Raw genomic sequence first — 12,017 nt, forward strand, 5'->3', positions numbered from 1 at the left:
CCTAGCTAATTTGCTCTTTCAGTTTCTAATTCTCAGACTTGGGCTACAGTTCTTGATTTCCTTACTGGTTGTATTAAAAAGGATATTTCACTGAGCAATGATTGACCAGTTGCCTTACATTAATGCACATAATTACCTAGTAGCTCCAAGACAAATTAAATAATGCTGGCAAATACAAATTAAACAAAGATGGCACAGAAGAGAGAAATCCAGGAGAGGATCTAGGGCCATGATGCTATAAATCCTAGAACCCTAGCCCATTCCCATTTTTATGGCTTATACATTGCTGAATCTAAAGCATATCTGTAATGGTGGCCATGGTCTTCATCTGGGACTGGGATAGAATGTTTACATATTAGGTTTTTCATGACTTCATGGTTCTACTAGAGCTCTGCCTAAGGGTGTCAATGGACGAGTTTTGGATTGGACCCCATCCAGTCCAAAATCAATTTGGACGGATTGGACAGACCAACAAGACATATTGGATTGGACCAATTAAGTCCAAAATATTTATTGGATTGGATTGGACCTGATTCATTCATAACAAATTTATATTGGATTGGGTTGGATTAAGTCAATATCTGGTCCATTGATATAAGATAATAATATGTATCGATGGACCGGGTTTGGGTTGAAATCAATCTAAATCAAAATGAATTTGAACAGATTGGATGGTCCATACATTGAATTGGACCAGTCCAAATTGGCCCAAAACATTCATTGGATTGGATTGGACCTGATTCATTTATAATAAACTCACATTGGACTGGATCGGATTGGACCAAATCCGGTCCAATTGACACCCCTAGCTCTGCCTGTCTCCCTTGTGCTTGTATAGCATGAGAACAATGTCGCAGTGGATGACCAGCTGGCTAGTCAAGGATGCATGCAGCTCAGTTAATGACTGCCCTTGTTTCCCATTCAGATTGCCAATTTTAATCACTCTGGCTTCAGGATAAATTGAGTTTACATGCCATTAGAAAGAAAGATGAGAGGTCTGTTACATACCACCAAACCAAATAGAAATGTTCTTTTGTTTCTCACAGGAAGGTGTTCATTTATCAATTACATTTGAGTTATAGTGACAGGTTATACATCTTATATAATATTTGCTAGTTTTTCTTAAGGCTCAGTTTGGAAGGTGTACAAATGCTTGGAAAGAGTACAAAAACAAATATCTACAGTACAAATACATACAAAGTGCAAGGTTTTGCACTCTATTTACCTGCATTTGTACGCTTTCCAAACTGAGCCTAAGGCTGCGTTTAGAATCGGTGTAAATTAAGAACAATGTAAAAGTTTAAACTGGTTCGGTTTGTTGGCGTTTGGAAGGGGTGTAAATGAAGATCGATGTAAAACTCCACTCCGGTTTAGATTTGTTGGTGTTTGGACGGTGTAGAATTTTACAACGTAAATCGATGTAAAACCTCATAAAGCATAAAATTTTACATCAATTATCGATGTAAATACTACATTGATTTTATCAATGTAAAACTTTACACTTTTTTATCATGGTTTTCAAAATATAACGGTCACCTATTATACGATTCAGTGTTAAACATCATCAGTTTTACACTGGATCCAAACGAAGCCTAAACAGCAAAGCTTAGTCCAACTTTTCTTGCTCAACTTCATTTTTCATTTTATGTAACGAATTTTAGCTGCCAACTTGCCCTATTCCTTGGTTTTCCAATCAAGTTATAATGCAAAGGTCTAGCAGAACATGGAGATCAGAAGAGCCTGCTCGTTGATACTTCTTAAAGCAGACTCCAATATTAAGCAAGTTTGAAGGTTTTATGCCAGTCTGCATGGCATCACATGATTTATCCATTAAAATACATACTAGCTTACAACTTTGATGTTAAATGGGCGCTTTGTGGACATGGCTCTTATATAAAAAAGGAAAAATTTTCTTTCTTGGGCACATTGTAAAGTGAAACTCAAATATCCTGGGGCGCCCAAAAGGAAGACTTTGTTGGCAAATTCTATAGGTTACAACCATCAAGTATGTAAAACGGCAAGATGCTTTCTCACTCTGATTACTCAAGACCTTATTATGTATGTCTATGTAAAATACCAAATTAAATGATAATGTAACATACTAGTTAGAGCATACTTCCTTTTTCATAATTTACCTATTTTTCGTTCCATTTAGGATCTGTTTGGTTCATAGTTGGAATCGGAACCAAAACGGTCTATTCCCATAATCTGTTTGGTTCAGACATGAATGAGAATGAGAATTGAAATAAGCAAGAATGAGACTTCATTCCCAAGAGAGGGGTAGAAAATGGCCATTCTCTCAAATGGAGAAATGCCATTCCAGCAGGAATGGAAATGGGATTCCAATTCCACCCAATCAAACAGTTGGAATCATAATAGCCTATTCCGATTCCAGACACCTATTCCTTCAAACCAAACAAGGCCTTAATAATGCTCTTTGGGTATTGTAAATTCTCCCCTTAATAAATAGTATTAAATCACCTCAAGTTCAAAATATTCCAATTGGTGAAATGGCATAGTGAGGGGATGGATACAAGAATCAGAATTTCCGCTCATTTCAAAATATTGATATTGCCTTTTTTTTTAGTATGGCTCATGGAAAATGAGAGGAAAACAAATATTTTGGGTGAGTCCTAGAGCATTTCTTTCCAAATAACCTGTTTTCCAATAAATTTTCATCTAATAAGTGACACAGAAGCCTCATGTCAAGACTTTGGGAGGTTATAGCATGCAAGGACATCACTCGCAACATAAACAATGAATAAACACCAACAAAGTTGAACGCTAAGTATTGAAAATATTGAGAAATACTCAAATAAGGAACCCAAGAGCTCTCAAAAATCTAAGGCAATTTAACATTTTGTTACATATATAAGGCTAAGAATCAAAAGTAACAAAAGTAGTGATTATTTCCTTGTAGTGTTGGGATGTGATGGTTACCTATTAGTGGGATCCATTGCTAGGATCTCAATAAGAATTCGCCCTTGAGCATGTAAATATAGACCACAATTATATGTGTGACAGTCTGTATCTACATGCTTAGCTTGAAGGTGCATTCCTCTTGGAAATCCTACAATACATCCTACTACTAGGTAATCAGCATATCTTAAGTGTTCCTTTTAAGCAAGCAAAGAACTTAAAGAGGTACATCAACTCCTGGTCATGGACATTTTGCATGATTGGTCCAATTGGGGAGATGGAATGTTATTTAATGAGGATTGTACTTAGGGGTAGCCACGAACTGATCTCTTCACGAGCTACTCACGAGTCAGCTTGAATAGCTACATACATATAATAATAATAATAATATAAAATTAAAGAAAATAATATATATTAAAAATATTATATATATAATATCATTATTTGTATATATAATAATAGCTAATTATTATAATTCTTAATTTTTAAATATCAAATAAAAAATATTTTTATATAAATTTTTTATTTGTATAAACCATTTTTCTCAAGTCGAGCTTGAGCCTTGTACTACCTTGGCGAGCCGAGCTTGAATAGCTAGCCATTCGGATTGGCTCAGCTCGAATCCACCCCTAGTTGTACTCATTATTCCCAGCTCTCTTCCTTTTCAGGTGATGAAGAAGAATAGCTACTGTATGAGATTTCTTAAGAGAGAGAGAACCAGTACAAATTTATTTACATTAGAACCTGTAGTAGATTTATTAATTGGATTTTACATTTATTATGATTTTTTTTTTTGTAGACAGGAGTTTTCACTAAGCCCTTAGACATTTGATGGAACTAAAGTTATTAAAAGTCATGTGACTTTACATTTAGTTTACGATTTGCTTTTATTTAAAGTTTATTGTTAAAATTTTGGGTTTTGATTGTGAGCAAGTAAAGCCTTACATGCTAATAAACATGTGGCATTATCTCGTGCTTAGCCTTGGTTGGGGGCGTGACACATCTCCTTATGAATAACAACATAAAGCAAGGGACATGTTCCCATTGTGCGGTTGGGAAGCTTTGTGAGGTTTATGCAATGAGCATACCCAAATTCCTCTTTTGGAGCCTTGGAGGATGGATATATTAACTAGGGACACAAACGGATCGGATCAGACTTGAATCAGCCTATACCTGAATCCAATTTGATAATATAAATCTTGAATCCGATATGATCGGAAGACATCTCACAAAGGCCAATTTGAATCAGAATTTGTTAAGGATGCCAAATATTCAAATATGATTTTATCTGATTTAATTTTTGTGAGGTTTAACAAATTATTAAAAAAAGCATAAAATTCTATATAAAGAAAAATAAAAAAGATACAAGCACTGTCAACTATTTTCATCATATATATAATTATATATACATGTATTTTTATAAAAAATACAATAATGCAATATAAACATATTTATAAATAAATAAATAACTAATATATCGAATAAGATAAGGGAGTGACATGAATTCGATCTAATTTTTAATTGGATCCTGTTATTCGATTCAATCTTATCCAAATATCCAATAGCGGGGTATTCAAAACTGATAAAATAGGATTGGATTCGAATTTAGATCAAGGCATGATCTGGTCCAGTAGTATCCCCTATGTATTTGTGTGCAACTAGGGGTGTCAATGGACCACATTTGGGTTGGACCCATCCGAATAAAAAACATTTCGGATCGATTAATAAGACATATTGAATTGGATCAGTCCAAATTATTTACTGGATTGAATTGGTGGTCTATTTGTAATGGATTTATGTTGAATTAAGTCAGATTGAACAAATATTCGGTCCATTAACATAAGATAAGAGTAAGGGTGTTAGTTTGAACAATTTAGAAAGTCCATACATTGAATTTGACCAGTCTAGATTGGCTCAAAGTATTCATTGGATCGGATAGAACCAATGTCTAGTCCATTGACAGCCCTATGTACAACCTAACTATGTAACCAATGAACATTTTTATATATTAACACGCATGCATTCCATATACATAGGACTTACGTCATCTTCGTTGAACCAAGATGTTCACTCACCTGGTCCCCATTCCCCGATTCATGTATATTGGATTAATGCGGAATCAGGAATAGAGGTGATCATGGGCCGGGCTTCAATCTGAATTCTAGATCTATACTTTTATATATAAAAATACTTAATCGCTAGAATAACACACGTCATATAATATTTATTAAAATTTATATAGGTAGTATACATATAAAATGTAACACGAGACATACACATAAGGTGTAACTTATATAAGAATTGCATATAAATTAATAAGTTTAAGTTAGGTCTGGTCTGAATTATTGGGCTCAGGTCTTTCTCTGGAAATTTGTGGGCTTGATATGGGCCTGGGCTAAACAAAAGGCCTAGGTCCGAGCCAAAAAGTTTTGGGCTAAGCTGGGTCGGGTTAAAACTGATCACCCCTATCCAAGACTATATTATTATTAAAGCTTGAGTTATTCGGGTCTTAACTCAAGCTTAATGATAAGGTTGTCTATGGGTTGGACAGACGTGGGAATTGAACTAAGCCTTGACATAGGGTTTCGGTTTGCATTGCATGCCTCGATTACATGAAGACCGATTTTGGTTATAGTTATATATGTTTGCGTGCTACAAAAGTCTATTCCATGTTTTTTCTCATGGTATGTTTGTAATATTATCATAACTTTTTTAAATAGTAATAGTATCATATCATGATGTGTAACTATGTTACTTTAACAAATAATTATGCTTATTGTCAAATTACACGTTAAAAGTATAGTTGACAATTGTAATCGGGCTGTCTTGAGCCAAACCCAATATTCCCCATTACAAACCCTATAAGGTCTTGTTTGGAGTTGGTTCTACAAATTTACTTATTAGGTCGAGGTAGGATAAATTACCTTGACCTGGTGGTCATTAGTGGCCTCGTACTCTAATGATAAAACACGATTTGTGCCTTGTCTTCCCCTTATTCTTCATTCTGGTTTGAAAGATGGATCATGGTTTTTGTTTTCACTTAGACCAAGTTTCAAGTAATGCGAGGAGATGGGAGTTACTAAGGCCATTCTGGGATATAAAAAAGGGAAAATATATGATACGAGAAAAACATTATATTATAACATCTTTGATCAATTAAAGCACCCATGTATTTTGATGAATACTACATGATTGATGACCTCTCTTATGATGCCTTTTGATTTATATCATTTTGGTATCATAGTCGAACCCTTAAAAAATGTGGACATGCCCTTTCAATATTATATGAGACTAGGAATGGCAATGGGGTGGGTTCGGGGTGGGGATCATATTCCCCATTCCCAACCCCGACTCTAAAATTAACCCCCATTCCTATTCTTTCAATAACATTATTTTTTTAAAAATAAATTTACTTAAAATAAATAAAAATTTTAAATTATAAAAATGTTTTAAATATGTTTTGATATATATAATAATATTTATTTAATATAAATAACATTTAATATATATAATCGGGGTTGGGGGTCTCAACCCCCATCTCTGACCCTGACCGGGGATTCCTATTAATCTCCATCACCATCCTAGACCCCATCAGGTCGGGGAAGTCGGGTCCCTATTGGGGATGGAGAAAATATAAGGGGGTATCTTAGTAAACTATCCTAAAGTTAAATTAGACTTTCAGATTAAATCAAGTTTTATTTGTAAATATTCGTAATCCTTTTTAGATGCATTTCAATAAGGTTGTGTTTGTTTTGAAATAAAAGGTAGGGAAAGACATGAAAATCTTACTAAACATTGTAATTAACTCCACTTTCAATTAGGAATTTTCATGCTTAGCCACGTGTCAAACCATTCTTTCAAAAGTAAGGGTAGTTAAATAAAAAACAAATAAATAACCGCTTTTCATCTCTATAAAAATAAAACTTAATTTAACATCTTAAATTAAATAATAAAAAATGGGTGTTAAACAAAAATGATTAACGTGTATATATATATATATATATGTATATAGAGAGAGAGATTAGAATACTAGCCCATACTTAGTAGTGGGTTCTTGCTTAGTTAGTTTTGATAGGATGTCATTCTCTTGCATTTTTAGTATATATTTTAAGGAGGTTATGGGTTTGTCCAAAATTCACCATGACTTTTCAACACTTCTCTTAAATTCACCATAGCTTTTCAAAACGTCTAGAGAACCCCATGTCGGTAACCTGATGTAAAATAGGCTCACAAGTGTTAATAGATTACCATTTTGCCCTTTGTTGTATTTGACCAAATTTTCAATACTTCAAAAATGTCCATATTATTATTCGACTCAAAACCCATTTTCAGCTTATTTTAAATACTTTCAAGTAGCACAATGAGAGCAAAACGTCTCTTGACAAATAAGAATCTTATATACAAGGCAATTAGGCATTTAAGGGCACTTTAGTCATAAGAATATGTTTAATACGACAGACTAGCCATTTAGGAGCAGTTTGGTCATGAAAATTGCACTTATGCTGACATGGACAACTTTTGTTAATGAACACTAATGGTGCTCTAAGGGATTGTGAATTTTGAAAAACAAAACATGGGTTTCCTTGGACGTTTTGAAAAGTTATGGTGAATTTATAACAACATGGTTGATTTTGTTATCTAAAATAAAAACAAATGCCACATTTAGTGCACTTAATTTAGGAGGATGCGCCACCAATGATAAAATATCAAGGTCACCTAGCGTCAAGAAACACAAGATCTTAACCATTTAGCCACCTTCTATTTTGTGATAATAAGTGAAAGAATTTATCTTTTATTAAAAGTAATTATTACATTTGATGTAGCGCAATCTGGTCGGTCCTAGCTGTCAACGACCTTGCCTCTGACTGGAGCAAAAGGTGCCTGAAACGGGGAAGAAGGCGAGTAGTCTCCGGGGAGGAACCCGGTGAGAGTGCTCCGAAGCTCAAGTTAGTATTTCCTCAAAGGCAAGATAAAAAACCAAATGGCGCAAAGTTATCACGTACCTCTCTTCTCGGGGGGAAGAGGGCCTTTTATAACCACTTTGTGCACTCACTCCCAAGCTCCTGTCAGGTCGGGTATCATTACCTCTGCACTTCTGCCAGTTCGGGTGTCGTCAGCTCTGCACTTCTGCCAGTTCGGGTGTCGTCACCTCTGTTGGGGTAGGCAACCGCCACTGCTCTCTTTGTCGGAGCCGTCTCTGTAACTGGAGGTGGCGGTTGAAGTGCGGCTGTCAAGCGTCAGATCCTAACTCAGTCAGGTGCGCCACCTCAGGAAACGGACTCCTCTAGTGTCAAGTACGATCGTTCAGTACGGTGGCCTGGAGACGAAGTGCCAGAGTGGTGTGCGAGGTGGAGTCTTGAGTTCGAATAGAAGTGTGGCCCGAACTGCCTTGGGGTGGGCCAGTTCGGGTTGTTGCCCTTTGCGCTCTTCGCAAGGTTTGGGGTCAAAGGGAGAGTTCGGGCTTCTTTTGGGGAGCTCGGGTCACGGGTTCCTCTTGGGGGAGCTCGGGGCTCCTCTTCTTGGAGCTCGCGCCTTGAGCACTACCGTGCCGAGCTGTCGTTCCTGCCAGGTCACCCTCACGTGTCAGGTGGCCAAGAGGTCGGGTCAAATCTACCTCCATCAATTGCCCCCCACTCCTCGTGCTAAGGGTCTTTGCTCTAGTGCGGGGAGTTCGCGAGGTGACAGGTGGATTTGACCCGTACTTCAAACTGTTTGACTGATGGCATGAAGTGTGCGTACGTCAGGAGATTTCCGGATTCCTCGAGCGCCAAAAAGTCAGAAAACGCGCCAATCCGCCTTTAAATGCTGGGAGGCGCGACAGCGGGCGTTATTTCAAATTTAAAAACCCGCCACTGCTGCCTTCAATGTTGGGAGACGTGGCGGTGGGCGTTATTTTAAATTCAAAAAACGCGCCAATGCGCCATTGTTGCCTTCAATGCTGGGAGACGTGCGCCGGCGCCGCTTCAGTTTCCAAAGACGTGCAGCCAGTCATGTCCCGGTCTTAGGTGGCGTGCGGTCAGCTTGGTCGCGAGCCGTTGGATTTGCCTCGATCAGAGCCGTCGGTTTTCGGTCACTATGGGTATAAATAGTGGGGGACCCCCAGTCGCTTTCTATCGCCATTCTCCTGCATTTGCTTCTTGAGCTCGCGTCCAGATTTTAGCTTGCGTCAACCTTACGTAGTCCGTTAGCTTTTTCCGGGTGAGTCAGTATTTTCTCTTTTTTTCCTTTCCTCCCTATGTCTAGCTCGGACAGCTCAGGCAACTTCTCGAGGGGGTCAGATGCAGGTTCCACGAACCGAGCTGCGGGCCCCGACAGCCTTAGTGAGCTCGAGGCGGAGCCCAAAGTAGAGCTCGAGGAAGAGTTCGAACCCGTAGGCCGAGTCACCTCAGGTAGTTTGGCGTCCTCCTCCCATCGAGGTCGGACGTTAGACAAGTTCGGGTCTTCAACCATGACGCCCGAGGGGCTATACTCCCTTATCACCCAATTCAACTTGCCCGGGGAATATACTTACTCTATACCCTCGGGCGACTTCCCTTGGGAACACGGTCCGGACGAGATCGTGATTTTCCGGGAGTAGCTCGTCGCTGGGCTGCGCCTACCTTTCCATCCCCTCATTGTCGAGGTTATGAACCACTTCGGCGTCACCGTCGGTCAGCTTCACCCGAACTCTATCCGCAACTTAGTTGAGACTATCTCCCTTTTTTGCGAACATGTTCTGCCCTTAAACCTAGAGATCTTCTCATATATCCTTATGCTTAAGAAGCAAGCGGGTCCCCTTCCCGGGTGTACTACCTGTCTCCTCGCCCAGGGTTCAAGATTTTACACGATCTTCCCAACAAGGTCCCGACGTGGAAACGGGACTACTTCGCGGTACGAAGTGTATCGGGGTGGCCGTTCCAAACCGGGTGGGGTTGGCTACCCCTGACCCCGGTGTTACGCTAGATAGGGAGACGGCAAAAGGCCTCCGGGACTGGGCCCAGCTCGGGCTAAAATGCCACCATTATCTGATGGAGGCCAAGCTCATCCAGGCCCGCCTGAGTTCGGGTAGGTTCCTCGCTCAGAGGCTTGCCTTTGTTTTTTGCTTTCCACTCTTTTGTTTTTTCTGATGCCGAGCTCTTTCTGCAGGTGCGATGGACACAAAAAAGACTCGCGGTGGGAACCTTTTTCACGCCATGAAGAGGAGGAAGCGAGTTGCCAAACGGGTTCGAGCCGAACCGCGCCGAGATGCGGAGCCTGAGGTACCGAGCTCTCCGCCCAAGGAGCCCGAGGTGGCCCCTCCAGTACAAGAAGCGGCAGGGGCCCCTTATGCCGAGGCTGCTTATACGGGGGCTCCTTACGCCGAGGCTGCTTATACCCGGGCTGGGCCTTCAGGCTCGGGAGGCCGAGGCGAGTTCAAGAGCGTGCTGTTGCCGAACCACGCTCTTTAAAAAAGTAAGGAGGCCTGTTACCCTGAGGAGGTGGCGGCGTGGGCCGAGCTTCCTTTGAACCACGTAGCTGGGCGTGCTGCCTCTTATGCCATGGTGGTAAGTTAGTGATTTCTTGTCGGGCTCCTTGTCATTTCCCTTCTCGTTGCTACTCTTTCAATATTGTCGTTTTTTCCTTTTTGGCAGGTGAACTCTTCTATCCATGCTTTAATGGGCCAAGCGGAAAGGAGTTCAAGGCGGGCGCGAGCTGCCGAAGAGGCTTCCCGCGCTACCGAAGTGGCTTCTCACGCTGCACAGGCTAGGCTGGCGAGGTCTCAGAGAGACACCGAGGCCATGGGAGTGGTGGTGAAGCACATGGCGGACCTGAGGCTGGACTTGCAGCGTCAGGTCGAATACCTTCAAGAGGACATTAGGGAGAGGACTGAGATCTTTTCTCAAGGCATCGAGGATGCCAAGAAGAAGGTCGTCGATGACTATATTGCCTCGCCGCACTTTGACGACCTGATGGTGAACTCGTACCGGAGGGGTTTTAAACTAAGCCGGTGGATGATCAGGAACACGTACCCCGAGCTCGATATCAGCACCATAACCACTTCGCGCATTACTCAAGAGATGGCCAACGCGGCTGACGGTGAACCGGATTCTGAGGACGAGGCAGGACCCTCGGGTATCGTTGAAGTTCCTTCCGATGGTGAAGAAGATGTACCTCCAGGCCTGTGAACTCGCTTTTGTTGTTTTGTTTTTGTTTTTTTTTTTGGAATGTAAACAAAGTTTTTTGCAATGAAATGTTCTCCTTTTGGTTAAGTGTTGTTCTGTCATTCTCTATTTTTTCCAAACTGACCATATTTCCGAACTGACTATATGCCCGATCCATTTTTTTTCTGCCCGGGTTACTGTGCTCGTGCGGCCTATTTTGGTGTTAACACTTGGCCTCTGATGATGAGATGCCGAGGTCCTTATCAGCTCACTATTAGCACTTTTCCTGTCAGCTTGGTGTTAGCATTTTTGCCTTTGCTTGCCCATGCCGAGGTCCTTGTTAGCTCGGCATTCTAGCCCTTAGGCTCTGGTAGCGACTCTTAGTCTACTTCGCTTGGTGATCTATAGGTAGTATCGTCTCAAGTTAACGACGTTCCACGCTCGGGGTACTTGTTTGCCCTCTAAGGTTTCGAGCTCGTATGCTCCCCCGAGCGCTCTCTTTACTCGGTAGGGCCCTTCCCAGTTCGGTCCAAGTTTGCCAACGCTGGGCTCGGGTGCCATAATCTTACGGAGAACCAGGTCGCCGACGTGGAAGTTCCGCTTTTTTACTCTGGCATTGTAGTACCGAGCTACTCTTTGCTGGTAAGCTGCGGTCCGGATGTACGCGAGTTCTCTTACCTCGTCAAGTAGATCGAGGTTGATACGTAGCTCGTCTCCGTTTGTCTGCTCATCGAAGTGTGGGTACTTCGATCTCCGCCGGTATTATTGCTTCGGTGCCGTAGGTGAGGTTAAAGGGGGTCTCTCCCGTGGCGGTTTTTTATGTAGTTCGGTGAGCCCATAGAACACTTGGTAACTCGTCCGCCCACAACCCTTTAGCTCGGTCTAGTCGCACTTTCAGCCCGTGGAGGATAGCTCTGTTCATAACTTCTGCTTGACCGTTTGCTTGCGGGTGTGCGACCGATGTGAAGTTCTACCGAA

The sequence above is a fragment of the Nelumbo nucifera genome, chromosome 1, assembly GCF_055504915.1.
Source record: "Nelumbo nucifera cultivar China Antique chromosome 1, China Antique-T2T, whole genome shotgun sequence".
Classification (NCBI taxonomy): domain Eukaryota; kingdom Viridiplantae; phylum Streptophyta; class Magnoliopsida; order Proteales; family Nelumbonaceae; genus Nelumbo; species Nelumbo nucifera.